This window comes from Zingiber officinale, chromosome 4B, assembly GCF_018446385.1.
Source record: "Zingiber officinale cultivar Zhangliang chromosome 4B, Zo_v1.1, whole genome shotgun sequence".
Taxonomy (NCBI): domain Eukaryota; kingdom Viridiplantae; phylum Streptophyta; class Magnoliopsida; order Zingiberales; family Zingiberaceae; genus Zingiber; species Zingiber officinale.
The window spans coordinates 113,035,081-113,048,772 of NC_055993.1; the positions used below are offsets into that span (position 1 = coordinate 113,035,081).

A 13,692-nucleotide genomic window follows, 5' to 3' on the forward strand; every position below is an offset into this window, starting at 1 on the left:
AATGTTAAAAAAGACTTCTGCTCTTGCATGCTGCTCAGAAAACACTTCCTCGATGCTCAGACGCTACTCCGACAATCGAATGCTTAATACTTCAGATCTGTAGTTGTCAGTATTCTTTATTTTACAAGTTGTTTTAATATTGTAATTTCATGTAACGACCCAATTTTCCCTATTTCAAGTTCTAAAAGTCCATAAAAATATTTGGAAATACTTTTAAAATATTCTAGAGATTTTTAGGAATTTTTAGAGTATTTTTATGTAATTTTTGGAGGTCGTTTAGTAGGGTTACAAAAAGAAAGAAGTTTTAAAAAAATAACGTTGAAGGTGAGATTCGAACCCACGACCTCGGGTCGGACTGACCCAACCGGACACGACCCAACCAGCTAAGATACACGGTTTTGTTAACCTTATATGGAGTGAATAATATTTAAGCAGTAGTTAGTGAATAGAGAATAAATAGGAAGAAAAAAATAGTTGCAGCCGAGACTTGAACCTGCGAGCCGCGCTTTAAGCAAAACACAGCCAACCAACTGTGCCAGCGAGTTTTGTTAATTAAGGAAAGAACGGATTATATTTAAGGTATAGTTAGTAATAGAAAACCTAGTTATAAAGGGATTAAGTTTTCCCTTTCTCGCCGAAAACCCTATTCGCCCTTTCTTTCTCTTGCGACGGCGCGCGACGGTCTCGGGCGGAAACGCAGCAAGGTTAGGGTTCTTCCTCCGGCGGCCGGCGAGGGGTTTTTTCCGAGAATCCTTCTCATCCTCGTGATCTCCCCGACGTGGAGAGCCCGTGGACGCGTAGAAGGTGCTGTGATTTCGAGTCTCGCCGAATCCTAGCAACCCTTTTCTTCGGTTGTAAGTCCAAGAACGCTCGGTGAGTTGCTTCTCACCTGCAGTAGGAGTAGTTCCGATTCGTTTGGTGTTTTCTTGTTTGTTCGAGTTTTACTGGGAAGCATGATCAGGGATTTTGTTTTCTGCCGAGAGGGTTAAGGAAGATGAAGAGGTTTTTGTTTGGATTAGATTTTTGGATTTAGCTTATTCCTGATTTCGAGTTAACCTGTGAAGTTTGATGGTTAAGGTTTGCTGCCGTGTACCTTAAAAAGCTTGACAAAATCCTTCTGTGAACCTTAATCTGTGAAGAGTCCTTCTGTTAGACTTAACAAAAGCTTAATACAAAATTAATGATCTCTAATCTATAAAGAACCATCTGTATTTGCCATGTGGTGTAGTTTTCTGTGGTTTCGGGTTGCTTGTAGTAGTTGCTGCTATGATCATTAAATCCGAATTTGCTAGGTTGATTATGGGATCATTTTATTGTTGAGTAAATCAGATTTGGGTTTGTGTCATGCAATGGGTGTAGATCACTCTTATTTGGGAGTGCTGTTGGTTTTCTTTTAATGGCTTGGTTTCCTTGCTTAAGTTTTGAACAACATTAGGATAGTTTGGAATTAAAGGAGTAGTTTAAGGAATTATTTTGCATTGAATTATGTTTTGGTTCCTTATATGTTCTAATGTTCATGCATCAATTTTTGATAGCAGCAGCATTCTTTTTAGTAGATAACAATATTAAAGCCTTAATCAGAGTTTAAAGAGGTTGATGAGATGGTGATACTGTGCTCAGAATGCTTATGTTTCCTTTACAAGTTTTATCAGTTTTGGGTTGGTTTTAATAAGCAATGAACATAAGATAGCTTGATTAAATTTTGAGCATGTAGTTAGTTTTCTTTATTGATGTTAGATTTAAGTTTGAACAGCCTTATAGTTAGCATTTCAGATAGAGATTTCCTGATTTAGATTTCTTTGTTATGCTGCCATGAGCCTCAATTTTAGTTTTCTGTTAAGCATTAAGTGCAGATTTTTATAAGTATAACATGCAGATTTTTGATAAGTATTGCATGCAGAACCCCAATCTTAGAACAGATTTTTATTAAGCTTAATATGCAGAATTTTATTAAGCATTAGTGTGCAGATTTTATTAATCATTAGTGTGCAGATTTTTATTAAGTATTAGTGCAGATTTCTGTTGAGCATTAATATTGCAGAATTTTATTAGCATAGTATGCAGATTTTTGGTTTAAGCATTTCAAAGTTAGAATTTGCTTAAACATTTCAGTTTCTTTTAAAAGAAGTATTCTTTTAGAAGTATTAACAAGTATAAGAAAGCTAAAGAAAAGAAAGAAAAGGCCAAGGCCTTAAGTAGATCCTAAAGTCGAGACTTTAGGGATTTTGGCACACAAGGTGCTTAAATAAATGCCAAGGCATTTTATTATAAGAAGTATTTAAAGATAAAAAGTATTTTACTTTTAAAGGGCATGTACCGGACACAAGGTCCAAGGGATGGGCTCCAAGTTGCCCCTAGGCACAAGGCCTAGAAGTATCTTAGTAGTTTCGGGATTAGCTACCTCGATTCTTATTAAGAATGCGCGCAAAGTGGTACAATGCCGGGCCCAAGAGAAGTTGATTATTATTTTGAAGTATAAAAGTAAAAGTTTTTAGAAACAAATGAAACAAACATCAAATATGTTTAGAATTAGAAAGTTTAGCTTCTTGTTATTTGAAGCATGCAGTATCAGTTTTCATTTGCTTCCTTATGAGTTTATTTTAGCATGACTATATGTCTTATCATTCAGTTGATTTCTTGCTATTAGATTATTTAGCATGATTATCTTTATTTGCCTTTCAGCATGCAGTTATAGTTTTATTCTTGTACAACATGAGTAGCTTTACATGTTAGCTTTTCAGTTAGTATGATTCCTTTATTGGATTATGAGCATGATTAGCTATACATGTTTAGTATTTTCAGTTAGTATGATTCTTTTATTGGATTATGAGCATGATTAGCTATACATGTTTAGTATTTCAGTTAGTATGATTCCTTTATTGGATTATGAGCATGATTAGCTATACATGTTTAGTATTCCAGATAGTATGATTCCTTTACTATTTATGAGCATGAGTAGCTTTACATGTTAGCATTCAGTTTTAGCATGTTTTTATTTATATACATGCATATCGAGTTTTTGTGAGTAGATAGCGCTCACTAAGCTTTATGCTTATAGACTGCACTTCCTCCTACTGCAGATAAAGGAAAGGAAAAGATTTAGCAAGGAAGGCGACAAGGTGGTGGTGATGAAGGTGTGTGATGACTGGACTATGGAGAGATCCAGAGTTTGCTAGCATATGTTCAGGATTTACCTGTTTAGAGTCTCAGTTTATGTTCTAGTTCTCTTTAAATGTTATTATGAGTTGAGATTGTAATTAAGTTTATTCCGCACTTGTAGTTGGGTCCTATTGTTGGAGTGATATAGTTGTTTGCTATTGTTAGAGTAGTTCCTTCTTTTTATTTGAGTTATTATACTGCGTGGTCGTGTGATTATATGTTCCAGCCGCCTGTGGCTGAGTATACACCGTTTGTATTGTTGATTTGGTCACCGGTACAGGGGAGATTCTGTCGAAATTTTTCGGTAGGGTTTTCCTAGAGATTTTTAATTATACCGGTTAAGTAGAGTTAGTAGTTAAGTAACGGTCACTCTTAGAGAGTAGTAGTAGTAGTAAGAAGGGTGGTCGTTACATTTCATACTTGTACTTATTCAAAATTGATAGTGGATTACCCATCGAAAGTACTCTCACGTGCAGGCCTTGGAGTAGGAGTCGTCTACAAGCTCTGAACCAAGTAACTCTTGGTGTTCATGATTGCTTTGTTTCTTTCTATCTTCTCTTTCTTATTCCACTGTGTTTTACTTGAACATTTTTAAATGAATGTGAAAGTCACGAGCGTTATTCACCCCCCCCCCCCTCTAACGCAATGATCCTACATGCATTACCTGCTCAACTATTTTCCTTTTGATCCTTATACTTTGCCTTTTCCATGCATTTGCACAACAAGAGCAAACTTACCCAATATGATTATGATACACATAATTACTAGCATTTGAGATCACAAACATGGCATGTTACCTGTAAGCAGCTCAAGGTAATTTCTTTTCAACAAATTTAATAAACTTTTTAATATGTTGTAACTATGCTTGAACTTTTTAATCTGTTGATCTAAAATTTGGTTTTCATTACATGCAAGTTCAATAGTTTTGACAGATACATTGAACATGGATCACCTATGGACCAAACTGAAATGTTGGACTTACAAGAACAGGAAGTTAGTGAAATGGTGTCAATCTGCAGTTCCTATTGTGGTTAGACAAACATATTTAATAGGTTTTTAACTTACATATATGGGTTAGTGTAATGAGATATTTGTAATTTGTTGTGTACAACACTATCATTTAATAAGTAATACCTTATTTTCATCATTATTGTTGCATATCAAAGGGTTATATTCTTATTGTCTTTTCATGAGTAATTCTAAGTTCAAACTTGTATTCTTATTATTGCATATCAATGTTCAAGCATATCAAAAGGGTCTAATTTAGCGACGGGATGAATTATGATAATGTCTAAATTTTAAATTTAGATTATATATTTTAATAAATATTAATGATAACTATATATTATTTTAACTGTAGCAAGTATCGTGTGTTGTGAATGCTATTAATTGTAGCGTGTGGTGCAAGCTGCGAATGTTGTTAACCACACCGTGTGGCGCGTGCTGCGAATGTTATTAACCACAAGGCGTGGCAAGCATTGTGAATACTCTTAACCACAACGCGCGGTATGCACTGTCATTGTCTTATGACTTCAACAGCTTTCAGTTGTGCAGAATGCGATACGCGCTTCGAATATATAGAATAATTGTGCACTGCGGAAAGTCAAATTTATTGTAGTGTTAGTATATATTTTCAATTTTTTATATTTCTTATGTCATAAATTGTTTGTATTATAATTTTTTTATGGTAGGATTTTCCAAAACTTATATTCTGAATTATAGACATAAGAGTTTGATTTCTTATACGAAAAGGAATTTCTATCATAGTTCAAATCATATGTAAATAGACAATTTAAATTTGGTTTACACATATGCAGACTTTTAACAATTGGCATATTTGACTTTAGGTTCATGATTATCAAGCAAACCTTGAACATGATTTGTTAATCCATATATCACGGGGTCCAAAAGCATTGGAATAATGCACTTGGCTAGCATATTTCATAAATAGATATAATTTTTCATACTAAAAAATATGGAATGAGGAAGACTACAATGAATAGTGGGGGTTATGTTCTGTCATCCCATGCACAGCCACCAGTACCTTCCCATTCACCTTCGTTAGTACCTTCATCACTTCAGTCGTCATTACCCACGTAAGTTCCTTCTAGACACTCGATTGTTAAGATGCAAAACACTTGAGAGTCTATAGTCCCTTACCAAGATTTATAAGTACAAAAAAAATATTTTATTTTTTCAACTATGTTAATTATTTAACATTATTTATTTGTAACTTTATGATAGGTTGAGAATTTTGTACGTGTTATTCACAAGATTAATATAATAGTGAATAACCATTGGAGAGGGGATTCAATGACTTATACAAGCACTCCATCACCCACAAAAGAGTTCTGATGGAGTGAGTTTAGAATATATCTCATTTATTTTATATCTGAAATAAAAATGAATATATAATCAATTATTTTTTCCATTACAGTGGTCATTCACTTGGGACCCTAGTGATGAATTGGAAATAAAAGAGGATTTTCAAGAAAAAAATGACGATCACATTCAACATGTATTGAATCAGGCTAAGACAAGGGGAAAACCCCACCTTACGTCACCAAGAAAGTTGGATTAGAATCTCCAATTTTTGGGCATTTGAGGAGAGTAAACAAAAGAGTCAAGAGAATAAAACAAATCAAGCTTATAATTCTAGAGATTCATCTGCGACATATGTGAGAGGTTCTATCAATATTAATGAGCATATGCATAGATTAGTAATTTTTAAACTCTCCCACTAATTTTTTAATTATTTCAGACTATTTCATTATTTCTAACTGTGTTTTTTTAAATCAAGGAAATGGGCAAGGAGCATGCATTCATAGATACTTTCACCCACACATTTACAAAAAAAGACAAGACTTAGAGTGGGGATAGAGCTAAATCAATTAAGGTTTGGATTAATTTTAGATCTTAATTTATAACTTATATTCTATTAGTTATGTACCTGATCTAACTTTATATTATTTGCATCTATATTATATCTAATTAAGATTATATGAGTTTCTAAAATATTGTTATCATAAATTTATTTTATTTTTTCTTATTACAATACAAGATAAATATGATGAGCTCGAGCCAACACAAAGAAGTTCATGTACTAGTGATGATAATGAGTATGAGTCATCTATTGGTAATAATTTAAATTTATGGTTGGATGTGAGTGGGAGACCGAATGGGGGAGGAAGGATATTGGAAATGGATTCTTTGAGTAGAACCCATGGAGTTGCTCATACATCTTTTTCCACCCCACCAGCAGTAATGGCATAAACACATAACTTAACTGAAGAGGTTATTCATTTGAAGGACATAATATTGGAAAGAGAACGGGAAATAAGAGAAATGTGCCGACAATAGAACTTTATTATGCGACATCTTTAGTTAAGCTCCGCTCCAAGTTAGATTACTCCTAATTCCGGTTATATGGCAACAATGATGATGGTGATGGTGATGGTTCTCATGAATTTATTTTGTATGAATGTTATTTGCCTCATAATTACTATTATTTGATTGAGTTTATTTTTTTTATATATTTTGATTAGTACTATTAATTTGTTTTGAATAGGGTTTGTACAGCCAAAGAAGGTGGTGGTAATTGTAAATCCATGTCCTAGAAAGTAAGTCTTTATATATTAAGTTTTGTATTAGGATTTTTTTACATGTCATGTCATGTTACAGTTGCTTCTATGTTTTAATCTTACTTTGATTCTTTGCATGTCATGTTATGTTTTGCATGTTTGTGACTTGCCTGCTACTAATCCATGCAATTTTAGCTATATGTTTCGATGCTTTTATTATATATCACGGAGCATTTGATACATGTATTTCTTATTACATGACTTGTACATTTTTTGTTTGTTGTTATGCTTAGTTACAAGTTTCTTGTACGTATATGTTTTATGCAATTAAGGATGAATGTCATCTTTTGGCATCCAAGGTCAGAACCTTGATTATATCTTACAAGAACCATAAGATTAACTTGTTTATGTATCAAGACACATAGATACAAAATGATGAAATTGTTTGTTGACATATAGATACAATTGATAAGTCAGACATAAATGTTACTTTCAATTTGTTCGTTTTTTGATGCCAGAAAAGACGAAGAATGCAAGAAGGAGAAGGAAGTGTATGCCGAGGCAAAAGAGGACCATAATTTCTGTTTGTATCTTTCCATCCTTTTGATACCGTTTGGTATGAGACTTATTAAACTATGATATCCATATATTTATGGATATGATGGGTTGTTGTAAGCATATGACTTGAATGAATATGTTTGTTTTGATTTGTTTTTGTATGATTTCATTTTGGATATTTAGAATTGTATGCAACTCCTCCAATGATGACCCAGTTATGGTCGATCTCAAGCTCGGATAAAGAAGGAGGGTTACATTAAATTGTCAGTCAACGTTAAAACTATGGTAAATGTTCAATGAAAAGACTTGTATGAATATGACTTGTTTGAATGAATTGTATATATATGGTGTTAGATTGTTTAATTTTTGTGTAAGATATGTTAAAATGTTTATTGTTGTGTTTATATAAAAACATTTTTGAATATAATTTTTATACACAATAAAATGCACAAATGGGTAGGTTCTATGGAAAAATTTTATGTTTTGCGATGAAACTTTTTGTCACAAACTTATCATAATGTTACACTGTGTATTGCAATTCTGCGATGAAATTCCTTTTTTTTCATCACAAATTCTATGACGAAAAGAGGTTTTCGTCACAGATTCTGTGAGGAAAAAGGAATTTCATTGCAAATTTTGCGACGAAAAGGGATTTCATTGCATATTCTGTGAGGAAAAGGGATTCCGTCACAAATTCTATGACCAAAATAGATTTTCGTCTTAGATTCTATAACCAAAAAGGGATTTCATCATGAGGCAGGATCTCCTAGACCACTTTTTATGGTCCAGGGGATGTGTCACTCGTATTTGTAGTCGGATCATGGTCGCGATCCGGCCGTAAATGGTTGTGATCCCTTCTTGGGTTCACCGTCCCCATCAAGTTATAGTTTTTGTTCGGAGCGGGCGGGCGGAGGCCGCCCAGAGGACACCCTCGCTCTGCATCTAGTAACCTGGCCACTTATCCATCACCGGAGGCCTCCGGGTGGCCTCTGGTCGTCCGCTCTGAACAAAAATTATAACTTGGTGGGGACGGTGAACCCAGGAAAGGATCGCAACCATTTGCGGCTGGATCGCGGCCATGATCCGGCCGCAAATACGAGTGGCACATCCCCTGGACCACAAAAAAGTGGTCCAGGAGATCTGTGCTCTTTCATCACAGAATCTGCGACGAATAACCCTTTTTGTCGTAGATTTGATATTTTTCCACGCAAAAATACAACCATTATGGCAACGAAAAAAATTTGTCAAAGATTTTCCATATCTGCAATGAACCCTAGATTGTCACGGATGTGCGATGAATCTTTATTCGTCACAAATCTATGATGAACTTTTTTCATTGTAGATTTGTGATAAATATCCCTTTTCGTCGTAAATCTATGATGAATTTTTTTTATCGCAGATTTACGACGAATATCCCTTTTCATCATAGATTTGAGATCATGAAATTTTACAATGAATTCTTTTTCGCCATAAATTTGTAACAAATTTTACGACGAAAAAAAATTTGTCATAGATGTTGTGACGAATTTACATTATTTCGTCATAAAATTTGGCGATGACTTATTCACGATGAAAAGTTTTTCATTGCAAATTCATTTGCAATGATTTTTAAAAAAAAAATCATCGCAAAATGCCCCTTTTTTGTATGCAAGACTTAGATCATGCTTATTTATCAAGCCTTCAACTCCCAGTTAACTCCACCTAAACTTGATTCACCTAACCTACAGTTAGGAATTTGTCTGCTAAGCCTTAATCATTTGGATTTGATTTACCTAACCTCCAGCTAGGAATTTGTTTGTGAAACCTTAATCACTTAGACTTTATTATGAGGAAGTATCCAATCGTATGGAAGTGAAATTGGCTATCATCAAACTCAAGGGCCTATCATGAGCGTGGTTGGAGCAATTGTGATGCTCATGAGATAGAAAGGACAAAGCCAAGATTACTGATTGAGAGAAAATGAAAAACAAGATGAAGAGCCACTTTCTTCCTTTCGACTACACTCATACTTTGTTTCAATGACGTTAGATGTTGAGGCAGGGTGTGAGATAAGTTGATGACTCTATGAAGGAGTTTTACTTGTTGATTGAGGAAGACATGGAAGATGATGTTGGTTTCGTGTGGCCGACAAAATGGAGATGAATTGCCTATAAAATAAAAATAACCCCTTTCTCAATCTTTCAACTTAGTTATATAGCACAATTAAAATAATGCAAAAATAAACCGAACGACTAAAGAAAATAAGATGGTTGTTTACTTGGTTACAACCTAGGTGGTTGTTAAACCAAGATGTTGAAGATTGCTCCACTAGAAGTTACTCCTTTTCTAAAGGCGGAGAAGCCTCTTACACACTTTTTAAGCTCAGAAATCACTAGGAAAGTGAATACAATTGTTGTAGTTTAGTTGTTGAATTCCTAGGTCCAGGAACTTTTTTATAGCTCTTGAAAAATATTATCCATAGCTTGAAGGCACCTTCAAGGTGGTCCAAGGTGCCTTCAACAAGACTTGTCATCGAAGATAAAACTTTATCCTTGGCTAATGGTCATTTGAAAGTGCCTTCAATAGGCTGGAAGGCGCTTTCGACACTATTCATGCCCTTCTATGAGGTAGATCAACCTTTTAGCTGATCTTTGTTTACTTAGGTGATGCTCCGGTTAACCGAAGTTGAGCTCACCCAAACTCAACTCTAACCTTCTCCTTAAGTAGGCTTCCTCCCTGACTTCTCATCCCTTGAAAGTCGTGCATGTCCTTCTCATCCATCGGTTACTCTTCCGTAGCTCCTCATCCCTCGGATGTACTAAGCCCGTCAGCTCCTTTCTCATGCCATCCTTCTCGTCCGCTGCATCTTCCACTTGACTTCTTGTACTCCTAAGTTCCTTAGCACTTAGATACAAGGCATCAAACACAAACAAGACTTAACTTAAATTGGTAGACCACATCAAAACTACTACGAGATACTTATAATCTGTAAGTATCAGTAGTAGTTTTGATGTGATCAATCAAGTCAGATTTAGGTCCTGTGGTCTTTTGATGCCTTGTGTCTAAGTGTACAAGAACTTAGGAGTACAGGAAGTTGAGAAAAAGACACAACTAGCGAGAAGGACAACACAGGAGAGAGTCAACGGGCTCGGTGCGTTCGAGGGACGAGGAGCTGCGGAAGAGTACGCTGGCAGACGAGAAGAAAGCATGCGGTGTTTCTGAGGAACGAGAAGTCAGAGCAGAAGATTACTCGAGAAGGCCAGAAAATTGATTCAGGTGAATCCTATTTCGGATGACTGAAATCATCCAAGTAAGCGGAGCTGGAGCAGAAGAGCTAAACAAAAAATCAAGTAGAAGTTGACTGTGGTCCGGGTGCCCAGAGCTATTCCGGGCACCCAGACCCCCCGGGATCACGCCCTAGTAGAGGCTGGTTCAGCCCGGTCCGAGCGCCCTGACCTAGTACAGGCATCTGGACCAGAAAATTTATCGAGTCACCAGCTGTTGTGATCCATTGCAACGTGGATAAAGTTTTATCCACGCCCAAGCGCCCGAAACCCTTCCAGGCGCCCGAATCAGGACTATAAATACAACCCTGATTCCAGTAGCTAAAAGCAACACTTGAAAACAATCTACATTCTGTTTAAGTTCGTAATCTAGTGTTTTAACACTGTAAGAGGCTTCTCCGTCATTAGAAAATTTGATAGTGAGCTTTCAACATCTTGGATTAGCAATCCCCTGATTGTAAACGAAGTAAATCTTTGTGCCTCTTTCTTTTTGTTAATTAGCTTCTTAACTTTTGTTCAAGTATTTATTTTAATTAAGTTCAAATATTGAGAAAGGTATTTTTTATTTTTATCATGTAGGACAATTCACCCCTCTATTGTCAGTCGCAAGGGACCAACAAGTGGTATCAGAGCAAGAACGCCTCAGAAGGACTAACCACCGACTGAAGCAAACAAGACAATGGTCGAACCGAGCATCTATCCACCTAAGTTCTAAAGGGAGTTTGCGAACTAAAAAAAGAAGATTGAGGTATTTTGCACAACGGATTTTGATTTATTATTAATAATGAGTTTGGTTTTGTAACACCAAAGGACAAAGAAGAACATCAGCGAACTAAAAAGGAGCAAACCAACTTCGTGGCAAACAAAAAGGCAGAATTTCATCCGCTGAGTGTTTTACCACGACAAGAAGTCAACCGGATCGGAGCTTATGAGTCAGCCAAAGAGCTTTGGGAGAAATTTCTAGGACTACATGAAGGAACCTCGGAGGCAAACTCACGAAACTAGATATGCTCTGAAACTAGATCAGCAACCTTCGGTTGGAAGAAGGTGAAACTATCGCACACCTCCACTCAAGAATCAAAGAACTCATCACCAGACTCATGAATCTCGAAAAAAAGTAGCTAACTGAGATTCACTAAGGTACGCGCTTAATACTTTTCCTAGAACTCCTGAATGGTCAACCTTAGTAGATGCATATTACATCTCTAAGGATCTAGAAATAAGTATATTAGAAGAATTATTTTCTACACTTGAAGTGTATGAAACTATATGTGCAGATCTAAAGAAGGAGCCTAAGCATAACATTGCCTTAAGGGCAAAAATGGACGAATCAGAATCTAAAACGTTTCTTGATGGTGATGAAACAACTTTTATGGTAAGAAAGTTCAAAAAGTTTATTAAAACTAATAAGCTTAATCAAGTGCAGGGTAAAAGAAGGAAAAAAAAGGTAAGATGTTACCATTGCAATGAAGAAGAGCACATCAAAGACAACTGCCCAAAACTGAAGAACAATGACAAGGACAAATAAAAAGACAAAAGGGAGACCCAGAAGAAGCACAAGAATTTAAAAGCAACATGAGATGAAACATCATCATCAGATTCAGACGTCATAGCCTATGTCAGACTTACATTGATGCAAGTCACCAAGAAGACGATGGAGTAAGCTCATCAGAGATAAACATCGAGAGCATCGATGAAGGAGGAGCAACGTCAAAAGAAAGCAGCTCTACAGTGTTGGTGCAACCTTAGGTCAAGGTTGACCTGGGTGACCCGACTCGAGTTGACCTGACTCGAGGTATATTTTAATGTTTGACAAGAATAGAGAAGTTGTATTTTGATGTTTGACAAGAATAGGAACTTGGGGGATTGTGGGTGCAACCTTTGGTCAAGGTTGACCTGGTTGACCCGACTTGAGTTGACATGATTTGGGAAAAGTCCAAGTATAGAGACTTGGCACGGAAAAGTCCAAGCAGGGAGCTTGGCACGGGAAAAGTCCAAGCAGGGAGCTTGGCACGGGGAAAAGTCCAAGTATGGAAGCTTGGCATGGGAGGTCGGAGAGGGCTCAGTAGCTCGTTCTCTGGACTGGATGGAGTCGAAGAGGGCTCGGTAGCTCGTTCTCCGGACTAGGTCAGAGAGGGCTCGGTAGCTCGTTCTCTGGACTAGGTCAGAGAGGGCTCGGTAGCTCATTCTCTGGACTGGATAGAGTCGGAGACGGCTCGGTAGCTCATTCTCCGGACTAGGTTAGAGAGGGCTCGGTAGCTCGTTCTCTGGACCGGACGAAGTCGGAGAGGGCTCGGTAGCTCGTTCTCTGGACCGGACGTGGAAGTCGGAGAGGGCTCGGTAACTCGTTCTCCGGACTAGGTCCGAGAGGGCTCGGTAGCTCGTTCTCCGGACTAGGTCCGAGAGGGCTCGGTAGCTCGTTCTCTGGACCGGACGTGGAAGTCGGAGAGGGCTCGGTAGCTCGTTCTCTGGACCGGACGTGGAAGTCGGAGAGGGCTCGGTAGCTCGTTCTCCGGACTAGGTCAGAGAGGGCTCGGTAGCTCGTTCTCTAGATCAGGAAGGCTTTAGGGTTTAAGGCTGGGAAATTGGATCGGTCTGCTGACCGATCCAGTGATACTATGGGTATCTAGATCGGTCTGCTGACCGATCCAGTGATACACTGATTCTCACTGTGGGTCATCTGATCGGTCTGGTGACCGATCAGTAACCAAACAGATTGGGAGAAGGAATATGAGGAATTCGGGCTCGTAACCAACTCTCTGTGATCGATCACTGATCGGTCTGGGAACCAACTCCAGGAGTTGGGATCGATCTGGGACCGATCAGTGCCTGATCGGTCCCCTGACCGATCAGATCCGTCTTGGATCGATCGGGTGGAGCTGATCGGTCCAGTCTCAGCCGTTGAGTCAGCCTAGATTTCTGTGTCTGTGTCATCTTCTTCGCAGGTTCATATAAATCAAGAGGTGGAGGGCCTCTACAGAGTAGCTGACTTCTTCTTGCTCCTGCGATCTGAGCTTTGCTGAGCTCTCCACTGCTAAAGATTCGTGTGAGCTTCCCTCGGCTGGACTCCAACTGATCAGTTGCTGCTGTTGTTGGCATCCGTGAAGTGGTTGCTTCATCACCAGTCGACG

The 13,692-nt window shown here is 37.6% G+C and overlaps 1 long non-coding RNA gene across 1 annotated transcript; it reads left to right on the forward strand.

Moving 5' to 3' along the window:
- Positions 1–608: 608 nt before the first annotated feature.
- Positions 609–3,342, forward strand: LOC121977860. The gene is made up of 2 exons (XR_006111068.1): positions 609–873; positions 3,081–3,342. It is a non-coding gene; the product is annotated as an uncharacterized LOC121977860 (long non-coding RNA).
- Positions 3,343–13,692: the final 10,350 nt, after the last annotated feature.